Consider the following 13,246-nt stretch of genomic DNA (forward strand, 5'->3'; position numbering starts at 1 on the left):
CCGGCTATGTAGCCAAAATATAATATGCACCAAAATGGGACTTTTCTCAAACAAAAATATGCGAATGATGTCATCTTACATCCATGAGCTTGGGGATTTCTTCACCACTGAAACTGAAATGTGTTTCATGTCTATTTGATCTTCGATTAAGGGGGAAACCACATAAGAGGGTTTTTAGAATCGACATACATCATAGACCGTTAGCTTCCCTATTACAGAAATTTTAAAGCGAAATTCTTGGTCCTTTAGATTTTATAGGCGTAGGACCGAGCCATTATCGGGTACAGGCTCAGAGTCCACCGCTCAGGAGTTATCCGCTTTAGGTCCTTATGATATCTTAGCGTTATGCAAATAGTCTATTTATAAATACTTTGTGTCAGTCCCTTGTATGACCAGTTCACGCCCAAAAAATTTGTATTCTCACAACAATTGCCTCTTCCCTTGAGCAAACTGTCATCTCCGTCTCTACCCAATCATCCGTGATATTCCTTTCTAGGTTCTACTGCCCTAACCAATCCCTCGACCCAGCCGATATTACGCCCCTAGTCCAACACCTCAAGACCCTCCCAACAAGACACAGCAAACCTTTTTCCTTTCTACTTGGTGGCGACCTAAACGTCAAAGATATTTCGTGGTACAATATCACCATGAACCCAAACGACAATAGGTTGGCCAACCCGTACACCCAAAACTTTCTCTCCTTCGAACTAATCCACCTTCCCACGAATCTACCGTCGTTTCATCGTCCGACCATCCTACATCGACCTCTTCCTGGTAAGCAACAACCTTCGTACCCAATCCAACGGCATCACTACTTTTCTAGACCGACCAGCCATCCCAGGCCTCAGTGACTACGATGGTGTATTGTTAGTCATCAGCACTTCGACACGGCTACCTAAAAACCAAACTAAACTCCTTTTAAACTATGCTGGCACTCACGACTCGCGGACAAACTGAGGCCGTCATCCTCCCCACCTCGGCATCCCCAATTCAGATCGACTTTGCTGTACAAAATTACACAGAGATCACTCAAGCTGTCTGCCCTTAAACTATCAAGGAAGGATCACGTCTCCACCACCACAGATACTCCTCGCACTTTACCCATCTTAAATCCCGTATATACCTCCTTACCCAAAGTATCCGATCCGAATTCTAGTCATTATATGCGCTTCCCAGGAATCGACCGTCGTTTCACCGTCCGAATATCCTACCCTACATGGACCTCTTCATGGTAGGCAACAACTTTCTTACCCAGCCCTACGCCATCACTACTTCTCTAGATCTTCCAATTCTCCCAGACCTCCGTGACCACGATGGTGTAGTACCAACCATCAACAAATCGGAACAGCTGCCTAAAACCCAACCTAAACCTCGTCCAAATTATGCTGCCACTAACTAGAACCTCATTAACCAGCGACTCGCGGACAAACTGTCGACCGCCATCTTGCCTACCTTCGCAAAAGTACACATAGATCATTGAAGATGTTTTCGCCGTACTATCCCTCCAAAACTCTTAAACTATCAAGGAAAAATCACCCTTCACCGGCACAGATACTCCCCGCACTTTAGCCGTCTTAAATCCCGTATATACCTCTTTACCCAACCCTTATATGCTGAGCACTTCAGTGGTAACCATGGAAGCATATCACTGAACCAGCATACGTACCTACGACGCATGTCCCTGGTTAGTCAAACCCTGATCGGCCAGATACATCCCGTAAAGCATCTCTCCAAAGATGATGCAAATAGCGTTGCCTCCTACGTCAAGTCTGCTCCCTCAACTAACCGTCACCCCCACACAGTAGAATCCGTAATAATGCCCTATAACAAAAAATCCACCGGTCTCGACCGGATACTTATCATTGTTCTAAAAAAGTGGGCTATGACTCTTACTCCCTTCTTGTCCCATCTTTTTAATTCGTGTATCCTCACAGCCCATTTCTTACTTCTTGGAAAAATACCCACATCATGACCATTCTTAAAAAACAACATTCCTCTGCTTCCTCCAACAATTACCAGTCAATTTCTTTCCTTAGTACGACTTCCAAAATTTTTGAGCATATCCACCACGGCATCATCTTTTTATACGTCTCTGATAACAATATTATACCTCCTTTGCAATTCGCAAACACACGAGCCCATAGCACCTCCTACACCCTCTTCATCCTTAAAACCGACATATGCACCAACATGAACAACAATACCACTGCCTGCTGCCTTGACATACAAATGACCTTCGCCTTCACCTGGCATGAAAACCTGATCTTTATAAAAATGAATTTTGTTTTGGGATGAGCTTGTCCTTAGCCCACCATCTACTTGATGGGATAGGTCACGCTGCTCCGCAGGGTAGAGGCGCTGAGGCAGCGTCTGATGAGATCGCCTCTGCCCTGCGATCGAAACCGTATAGCCAATATTTAAAAATCCTGATCTTTATGTTATGCAATTCAATCAAATTGCACCCCACCCTTGCAGATTAATCCTAAGTTACATTTCCAACCGCCAATATCACGTACATATTCCGACTCACTGTCCGACCTATACTTCCCTCCAGCAGGCATCCCACAAGGGTCAGCGTTGTCGTCCACCGTTTTCTTACTTTATACTTCTGGCATATTTCATAATATTCCAGCCTCTCAAATCCAACTTAACCTTGCTTTCCAATCCCTCAATGAATTCCTTCACTTCTGGAAATTCTTTCTAAACCCAACCTAGTGCGGAGGTATCTTCTTTGTAGGTAGAGTTCCTAGGTAAGTTCCTATCCACTCCACCTGGAAGATAACAGCAGGCGTACGAAACCTAAATATCAATATCGGAGCGCCTTCTGTCCCCTATATCCATTCAATCAAGAACCTTGAGGAACACTTAAACTTCCGCTTATCACCAATTCCCCGCCTCAATTCCATAATTTCCAACAACCGTACCGGATTAATCACTATATGGCCAATCCTTAACAAAATCTCCTGAATCCGCCCCGAAATAAAACCGTTATAAACAGCTGATAAAATCGTTGATAGCATACGGCTTCGTCGCCGAGTGCGTCCTCGCATCTCTCCACTAAATGGAGCGATTACGTGTATGCGAGGGGAGGTTCTTCCATCTAGCCACGCCTGATTCCTACCTCCGTTCCAACCAATTCCTTTATGACAATGTCAACTCCATCTGTATCGGAAGATTCCTCTCCAACTCTCTCATTAAGTTCCTATCCAAATCCTAATCTCATAACAACGGCTTTATCCAACCATACATCATACACCACGACCCACTCCTCCAGACACCATTCCATTTCGACAGACCTCCTCACCCTCCATAACAAAAAAAGCATTTACCACGACGATAGGCTAATTTTATTCAACCGCCCATACAGCTGACATCGCTCCGGGCTTGGAGACAGGACAGGAAGAAATATAAGATGATACTCCCAGGGGAGTTATCATCCGAGGTACGGTGTGGAGGAAACCCCGTCACACGCGGATTGTGTCATACGCTTCTAACTGTTTTCCATAACACATTAGACTAAGTTTATGTCGAAAAACATAAAGATGGGTCAAATAAATCTGCAGCAAGCCAAAGCCTCCTCCTATCTGTTGCCGGCGAGACTGACAAAGGTGCAGGACTTCCCCTACATTTTTCTGGTGCAAGATAGGTGGGTTCGATTTAATAGAATCTGTGGCAGTGGATCAGTAAAGGAGGCTAGGATCTTCTACGATGAAAGATCCATAAGACCGAGAGCTTGTGTCCCGATGTCAAGACGGTTATAGGCAACTATGCTGAGACAGTTCTGTTCCCAGGACTTAGTTACGGTTATCGTACAATATCAGGTAAGTGTGAAAGGAAGATCATCATCATCATCAACATCACCCTATGATTCTTCTGTCATTCTATGAATCCTCCACCGACGCGCTTAGGGGTCTGCTAGCGTATGCAGAATCAAGTGGTCCCGAATTCTTAATAGGTTACGATGCGAATGCTCAACATATTTGTTGAGGCAGTAGCAAATGTAATCCAAGAGGAGGGAAGCTATTTGATTTCATCACTTCAGCTGGTCGCATGACTGCAAACGCAGGGTGCGTCCCTATGTTCGTGGGACCGAGAAGAAGCGAAGTAATTGACCTAACAATCTTTACCTCAAAAGTGTTAGAGTTGATTACATACTGGTGGATGTTAGATGAGATCTCACTGCCAGATCACCGATACCTAGAATTCAACGACTATTGCGGGCGAACAGTCTGCAGTACAAAGGCAGAACCCTAGGAAAACGGATTGGATAAAGTTCAATCAACTCCTTGACAATAAGATGCAGCTCCCTAGGCGACTAAGGACACCTTAAGCGGTGGAAGATGAATTGGAAACTCTGAACTGCACACTTTTAGAGTGTTGTGAAGAGGCTTGTCCTATTTCTTGTGGCCAAAGCGGTAAAACGGTTCCTTGGTGGAACCGGAAACTTAAAAAATTCACAGCGTGAATATAAGAGGTTCGTTGGGTGTTCGAAACGAAACTCCTTTAGAGCGTACTGTGAGGAACTGGAAGGCTGAATTGAAGGCTGTGCAGAGTTCTTAAAAGGGATGAGTCGGCCTAGTTGGACTCTCTTAGAAAACCCATTCGCGAACTCCGGACTGAAATCAGTACAGGCCCTCCTGGAAGTACACCACCCAGGAGAACGGGTGAGAGAGCGTTGACGGTTCTTGCAACCCCTTCAATACGCAAGTGCTGCAAGGCGAACTGGAACACTGCGAAAACGGTTGTTACCTATAAAAGGTGAGAGCAACCATATTGTCCTTTGAACATTTCACAGCACCTGGCATGGATGGCATCTATCCAGCAATACTAAAGGAGGGTATGAAGCACTTAGAGCAATCTCTAAGAAATATTTGTCGAAGATGGTTTGCTCTGGGCTACGTGCTTTCCTCTTGGCAAAAGGTAAAGGCAGTCTTCATACCGAAACCTGGGAAAGATGACCATCCCAATCCAAAGAACTTCAGGCAGATCAGCTTGACTTCATTCTTGCTGAAAGGTTCGGAGCGGCAACCAGTGTGGAAAGTCCAGTGAGTCTGCTCTTCATTCTCTGGTGACAAAGATAGAGGATGCAACTTTGAATGGTGAGTACGCGATGGGGTTGTTCATGGACATTGAAGGGGCGTTTGACTGTGCGCCTTTCAAAAACTTTGTGATACCGGCAGAGAGCATGGTCTTGATGATGCTTTAATTAAGTGGATCCATACTATGCTAACGCAGAAATTGTTGTGCGCTGAGGTGGGCGTCGATCGCTATCTAACAACAGAAGCAACGAAAGGCTGCCCCAAGGAGGTGTGCTTTCGCCACTTCTGTGGAATATGTTGATCGACTCACTACTATGCAACCAGCAAAATCTTCCAATACACGTTCAAGCTTATGCTGATGACGCAGCTGTACTTGCTGTTGATCGGGATCTTGGAACGGTGTGAAGAAATACATAACGCGCCCTAGATTTGATTGACAGTTGATGCCTTAAGCATGGACTCTCAGTAAATGCAAATAAAACCACAATGGTATTATTTACAAAAAGGAGGAAACTGAATAGTCTTCGCCTTCCAGAGATGAGATGAATATCTGCAAGTTATTTTAGACAAGAAGCTTTGGAACAGCTTATGAGCTGTGTAGGCGAACCTTTGTTTCGAAATGGGGACTTAGACCTCAGGTAGTAATGTGGATATATGTTGTCTATCATTAGGCCGATGTTCGTTTATGCACCGGTAGTGTGGTGGCTTAAGCTGAAACAAAAGGGTTTTCACTGTAAACTATCCACACTGCAAAGAACTGTGTGTCTGGGTATCATCAGTGCCATGAACATGACATCCGCCGCAGCTCTGAATGCCTCACTGAATTTGTAGCGCTGGGAGCAGGTGATAGACTAATTCGATTAGATCTATGGGGAAGCAATGGACGTGGGGGGTACCGAACATTGGCAGAGTCATTGGGTGAACTGAATCCCATTTTTGCAATGCCTTCTGATTCTCGGATTCCCATACATCTGTTTGGTAGAAGGTATGAAGTTATCCTAAAACGAAGAGATAACTGGGCCGAACCAAAAAAATGCGTGTCACGATATACTGACGTCCTCTACACCGATGGCTAAAAAACAGAACTGGGTTTTGAAGTAGGAGTCTACGTTTCGAATAGAAACGAGAAAGGGGCTTTTCAGGCTTTTCAGGAAACGAGAAGAGTAGTGGGAAGGCAGGCGCATCGCAATCTGCAACGATAGTCAAGCTGCACTGAGGGCGTCGAGCAGTCCTTGGGGCAAACTTTATCTTGTCGAAAAGCAGGAAGACTTGTAGAAGTATGGTGGGCGTCCTGACTGGCCATAATTTGCCAGCTGGGCATATGTTCAAAGTAGGAATTCTCCAAAATGATACGTGACCGCCTATAGACGCATCGGACATTAGATTTTTCGTGCTGATGTGCTACAACTGCATCGGGTAGCATCACATACACTACATATCCTGCGGGATATTTCGTTAGGCGGGGGAATCGAGTACAATGGATCACGAGGGTCTGGGTGCTCAGAGGCTTTGCCTGTCCTCCGCCTCAAACACACACACCCACGCTGATGACGAAGAGGTGTTTAGTTGGTGGTTCAACGAATTACCGTGCAGCTCAACAATCAGTGCGCATTTGCCCGCGGTACCCAAAAAAAGAAGTGCTCTAAGTATGTTGGACTGTTCACTGTAATATGGTACTAACATTCCCCAATGACTTAGAGTGTAGCAAATCCACCCGAATTGTTGCAATTGTTTTTCAGATTTTTTTTAGTCTGAGAGATTGAATCCTATCTTTAAGTCATTACTTGTTGGTGGCCTCTCTGCACCTGCACCACTCTAATTTGAAGGCCAAAAGGGCTATGGAAAGGATATCTAGAACATAAAAGCGAAAATACTAGGCGAAAAGAACCTCGCGTGTAGGGGTTCGGAACATCGACGCCATCAACTTTGGAAATGGCTTTAAAAAAAGCTGCTCTTTTGGTGGGAAAGTAATGGCGACTGTTTTCTGGGCTAGTCATGATTATCTTAATATGAGAAAAGCCATTGCACCAAAGCGGTCTCATTTTACTTTCCGATTCAATACGGTGTCAAACACTTCACCGATAGCCATCATGGACCTTCTTAAATAATTATTTGGCCGACAAAATGTCAAACACGATTTAGACGAGAAGAAGAGGTGGAAGCACCGGTAGGAGAAGTGCTCATACTGGCAAGGAAATCAGATAGGGAAATGGAAATAAATGTGAAGAAAAACACCATTTTTCATTGTTAGGTCGAAGGCTTCTCTGATAACCCTCATATGAATCTTAAAAGGTGTTGCACAAATCAGCACAGGAACTACCCACCCTCCATTCTAAGGGTCATAGTGATACCAACCATATAGCAACACTCCGTTAATTCTTTAAAACTAACCCGGGAAGAATACATCATTCGCCCTCGAGTCATTTAAATTTTATATGCAATTATGATTCATTTCTTTTTCTACCCTTCCGAAAAAGGATTGTGCAATAAAAGATAACAGTTCTGGAATTTTCCACAAATTTCTAATCAAAGACGAAGATATTTCCATAACGGCATAAAACGTAGGCCATCCGTCATAAAAGAAAACAAAATGAAGGTTGAGTGTTATGGAATAAAACCACCTGTCGTTGTCCTAGTTCGTCCGGTACACATTTGATCCTTGGGCTTGAACCTTGAATCAATTTCAATATTGTGGTATTATTGAAATTTATTTTTGATTCGTTTCTTTTTGGTTGTTGGCGTTCTCATTCCTACCTTTCCGTTATTTTGAATATATTTTACCTTGTGGGGCAATTTTCCTTCTATCATATTTCAAATTTTCGTTTGTTTGTAATAAAAATATGCCGTATGCAAACAGACTATGGGAAATTTGAAAATTTGCTCTAGCTCACGTAGGGAGACGGAAAATCTTTGGTTCAGGATACCTCTCTCGTTGTAGGCGCGTGTCTCTGTGTTTTGAGGTTATTCCACTGGAGCGGATTGTGCCTGGGAAAATACTCATATGAAATCCGATGAAAATATTGTTAAAATTGAAAAATAACAAATAAAGAGAATTGGATGCACAGATATGGGAGGATGGGTAGTTCAAGGACGGTTTCGAGTCAGATGGTTCTACTCGTGTCATTCGATACCTTCATATGGCTGAGGAAACATCCCCAAGGAATAAAATATGAATACGCTTCATGAACTCAGAGTAGGAGGAGAATATAAAAGAATACTCGCGTTTAAAACAATAGATAAAGATTGAATGCATGTGTACCTTCCATACATTTTGTGTATGGTACGTGTAAGGGTATTTTAGTGTAGAAATTTAAAAATCAGTGAAAGAACCTCTCTTTCTTTCTAGAGAAAAGCCTTGCGCCAAATTATCGCTATCTTCTGTTTTTTTTTTGAAGAAATGTAATAAAAAAATTATCTATTTTTTTCACAGCTTTTTTATAATACATGTTATAGTATCCGCGGATCCAGATCATCTCAACCGGTCGAACTCAATCTTCTTTGCAACGAGAAGGAGCCAAACATAACGCGCAACACGGCTCCACCTGTTAGCGCTCCTGAGCCTCTCCTCGCCAAAAATCACCAGAGAAAGATCTCCTGTGTTTAAATAGAGCTGCTGACGAATCCCATTCCAACTTCCGCAAGAAAAAAAGTGTTAAGGGGCGGTGTCCGCAACTCCATTGCAAAGTACACAATCCGGAGATCGTGCCTTTGTGATCTTGTGTAGGAAAGATTAAAAGCCTCCATGCCCACTTAAGAACTGGGTAAAGAAGTAATCAGTCCCACCAAGCAGAAGTACAGGCGATATTGGAAGTTTATCGATAGTTGGAACGAGATCCGAGCCCCAAGCGTAACATAGCTATTCTTACCGACAGCCAAGCGGCCATCAAGGCCTTGCGCTCAGCGACGACATCTCCAGGCTGGTGGGGCAGTGCAGACACGCGCTGATCCTTCTGGGCAGCACGCTCAAGGTCACCCTCCTCTGGATTCCCGGGCACAGAAATAGTGAGTGAAATGAGCGGGCTGACGGATTGGCCAGGCAAGGCTCTACTCGTGGGAGCCCTTCGGTGAATACAGTGAGTGTTTCGCTGGCGACTATCAGGGGCGGAGTCTACTGACACTACCTAGCAGCAACGGACCTGAGATGGTGAAGGCTTACGAGCTGTGCCAAGGCAAGGAGGATTTGGCCCGCTTATAACACAGCCCGGTCACGAGGGCTCCTGTGCCAGATGTGTGCAAATGCATTCAAGATTACGGTGCTCTGCACGGGGCACTGGCCCTTAGGAAACCATGTCGCCAGGCTCGGCATACCCTACAATTCGCATTGCCGAAGCTGCGGAGAAGAAAGGGAAACCCGCATGCACTTTCTCTGCGATTCCCTAGCTCTAGTTAAAGTCAAGCTACGGACACTAAACTAAACCATTCTTTGGAGACCTCAGAGAGATTTCCTGCTGAAGGGTGGGAGACCTGCTTTCCTTCGTGAATGCTATGCGCTGGTTCTGAAGATCCGAGCCGGCGGGACTCTGCCTCCCTGCTCTCATAACAGCAGCCACAGTCTTAGGAGTTTGTGTCATCAAAGCGCTCCTCAGAGCGGCCACTGATACCTACCTACCTACCCAGTCTCACCATGCTTACGATTCAGTCGCCCACCTAAGTTGCCAATAACCCGCGTAGTCCATCTGCCTCTAGTTTCATTTTGCTAAGGAAGTTGCCACTGTTTGGTACACTTTGGTACGTGACAGTTTTCCACGAACAACCACCTCCCGTGGCTCTTCTCTAATGTTTTAAGGTTTTTAGCAAAAATGACAACGGAAATCAATCCCGCGGTCAACATCACGGCTGGTTCAGAGACATTGCGGTACCCAGACACCACTCGTAAAGCTCCCCATTTCTGTACTTGCGCGAGACGCTTAAAATATACCTCTTTGCCAAAAGCGTCAGCCAATACCTTTGGCAGAGCAGATCAGGACAGACTGCATTGAATTCATCAAGAGACGTCGCCCGCTAGACGTAGAACATCCCATATTTGCCATTAGCTTACTTATCGTCGAAACTCCAGCTGCAGCCTTGTTCCCTGCTGCTTTGATTTGCTCGAAAAGCTCATCTTTGAGTCGAAAGTCAGTCCAAGTTACTTCACCCTTGACTTTTGACTCGATTTTTAGTCAGGATGACTACTTCGGCTTTTCCGCTTACCCGTCGCATCAATATGACAAGTCTGCTTTGCGTCTGTTCGACAATGCGTCCAGCTACAAGCGCTGCGACATCATCTGCATAACCGACCAGGCGCGACTCTTCTAGCACGTCGAGTTTAAATTGACTATCATAGGAAGCGTTCGAGAGGTTCGGGCCTAGGATAGATCCCTGCGCTACCCCCGACGTAACTTCCATTCTTCTCTGAGCATCTAATGTTTCATAGATCATGGAGCGGTTTCTCAGATAATCCCTCAAAGCCGAACTGGCGTGGGGATAGGTCTCCGGCAGCGCCTTTCGCTTCAGCGAGTCTACTTCGGATAAGTTTTTGAGTACTTTCCCAGCAGTATCAATAATACAAAGTGGACGGTATGAAGGCGGCAACTCAGGGTTGCCTTTCTCTTACTGATCAGCGCAAGCCTCGACACCTTCCAACGAAAAGGGAGAAAACCCTCTTTTAAACAAGTGTTGAATGCGCCGAACAGAGGGTCTGGCCGATGTTGAAACGCCAGTTTGTATACCCCCGATGGAATACCATCGGGTCCTGGCGCCTTCTTTTTTTCATAGAGAGGACTGCCTCTTCCAATCCTTTTATAGCGAAAGTGGAAACAACTGACTACGCCGCCGGAGAGCCGTCTGTCCAAAGACAAGGAACCTCATTAAGTCGACGGAAGGAAAGATCTTTGCGGAAGTCCTTGGTGAAATTCGCTACAGGATGGAACCCGAAAGCAACGAAGCAGGGGTGTTTTCCTTACGGAAAACGAGGAGTGGCGGAGTCCTTGTCGAGCTGGACCCGAAGACGAATAACAAGAGTACGTTCCGTGAAGCGATCAAGGAGTTATTGGGGGAGAAAGTTCTTGTTTCTAGTCTAGAACCTATGTGCTCTCTAGAAATCTGAGATCTTGACTGCCTAAAAGAAAAGGTCGAAGTGGAGGAGGAAATAAAGGGTGAATATCCAGCGGTAACCAATGCCCGGATATGTATCACCTATGTAAATGCTCGAGGCCAAAAACTCGCCGTGGTGGAAGCCCCCGAGCAATATGTTAGAAAACTCCTTAGCTTCGGGAGAATCAAAATTAGATAGGTAGTATGCAGGGTAGGAATGCGGATAGTTCGGGACGTTGTCCAATCTTTAGGGTGGAATTGGAAAGGGCTAGGGCGCGAATGGCATGATTCCCATTTTAGAAAATCACATGCACGGGAGTGTAACCGCTCACCAAATGCTAGCACAGTTCGCTGCGGAAGTAAATGCAAATCTAGTGCTAATTAGGGAGGAATACCGAAACAGGGACCTGGTTTCATGGCATCTCGACATATCGGGCACCGTTGCCATGTGGGTTCGGGTCGACGTTCGATTTTGTGTTTTTGACCAAGGCCGAGGTTATGGATTTGTTTGGATCGCTTCTTTAGGGATAACGTTTTTTAGCGTTTACCCGACGCCGAACGAGACGATGCCGGAGTTTCGGCGTGGCTTGATGCTCTGGAGGACGCCGTTTCAAGCATGGAGGAACGAATCCTGGCAGAGGGTGATTTTACCGCTCGGGCCCTTGAATAGGGCATGCCTCAGCCAGACTCCAGAGGAAAATGGATTCTGGAAATGGCGGCAAGAACCGGGCTCGTAGTTTTAAACACAGGATCCACGCCAACGTTCCGGCGCCCTGGTTACGAAGCAAGCATTCCGGTATCATCGGTGGACGTGTGGCGAGTCTTGGAAGACTTCTCGGCAAGTGATCACCAGTACATCGCGTTCGAAGTGCTTGACGCTACTTGCCAGCGAGCACCAGTCCAACGCTCCCCCTGCCTGTGGAATGTCGTGAGGGTGAATGTCGGGAAGTTCATCGAAGCTCTTGGAGCAGGCAGAGCTGCGGTAGAGGAAGTTCCGGGGATCGTAGCGTCGCAGCTGGCATCCTCGTAAATTCAGTGATTAACCTTATAACGACATTGTATGAGACTTCCATGCCCAGAAGGAGCCCCAGCCGCGACCAGCTTTCAATCTACTAGTGGACGGCTGAAATTACCGACCTACGGAGGGATTGTCATAAGCTTGGTCGTTTGGCACAACGTTTGCACGGAGGAGGCATGCGCCATAAAGGCATAGTATAGATCACCAAAAAGGAGACTCCGCAGTGCTATAGATTAAAGTAAAGCTGGCCGTTGGCAGAACTTGGTCAACGAGATGACCCCCCCGCGTAGGGACTTGGCTATGAGCTTATCACCCGGAACATTTGGTTGGTGTCCCACACACTGATCAACCAATTTGGATTTTCTTGCTTCCTCCACAACTTCCCCCATAGCGAGTTTTTGGCCTTGGGAGTTCACAGAGGTGATACCAATCCAGACATTGGTCACCCCCGAACGTTCGGGTTTGGTGGCCATTTCTATATCGTTCTTTTCTGCGAGACTGCTAAGGTTCTGGATTTCCAGAGAGCGCATGGGTTTCATGCTGGAAACCAAAGCTTTCTTCCCCAGAAGCCAGTTGGGTGCTCCACAAAATGTAACTTTATTTTTTGTCCTCGGGCCTAGTTCGACTAGCACTCTACCACCCTTCGTTTTACGAATGGAAGACACTTCTGCTCCGTTGTAACGGATTTCACTGAGGACTTCCGCAAAAGTCTTGCCTTCCGTCTGTTTAATAAGCAGAGCTGGTGGTCTATTTCTCCTTCGTCTTCCCACCTTTTTTTATAGTGCTCCGTCCTTCGTGTCCGCCTTAATTTTAGGCAGAGGTTTTTCAATGACGCAGCGTAATGCAGTTGCTTGTTCCTCTTCGCTTTCTTCTTTTAAATCCTGGAGAGCACCCGAGTGAAGTCTGCTTCAGACGCCCCTTCAAACGCCCCTTCAAACGCCCCTTACTCGTGTTTCCCCCAGTTGGCCTCGCAATGGGTTGTCAGCGATCCGTTTGGTGCTCGGAGTGTTTTCATTGGGAGACGCGGTTGTTTCTGCTTCTCTCGGATTTTCTGTTACTTACCGTCTCTACCTATCATATGAAATTCTCTCCAGAAGCTTCTCCAGCTCCATCAGCC

This window comes from Hermetia illucens, chromosome 1 (assembly GCF_905115235.1).
Source record: "Hermetia illucens chromosome 1, iHerIll2.2.curated.20191125, whole genome shotgun sequence".
Taxonomy (NCBI): domain Eukaryota; kingdom Metazoa; phylum Arthropoda; class Insecta; order Diptera; family Stratiomyidae; genus Hermetia; species Hermetia illucens.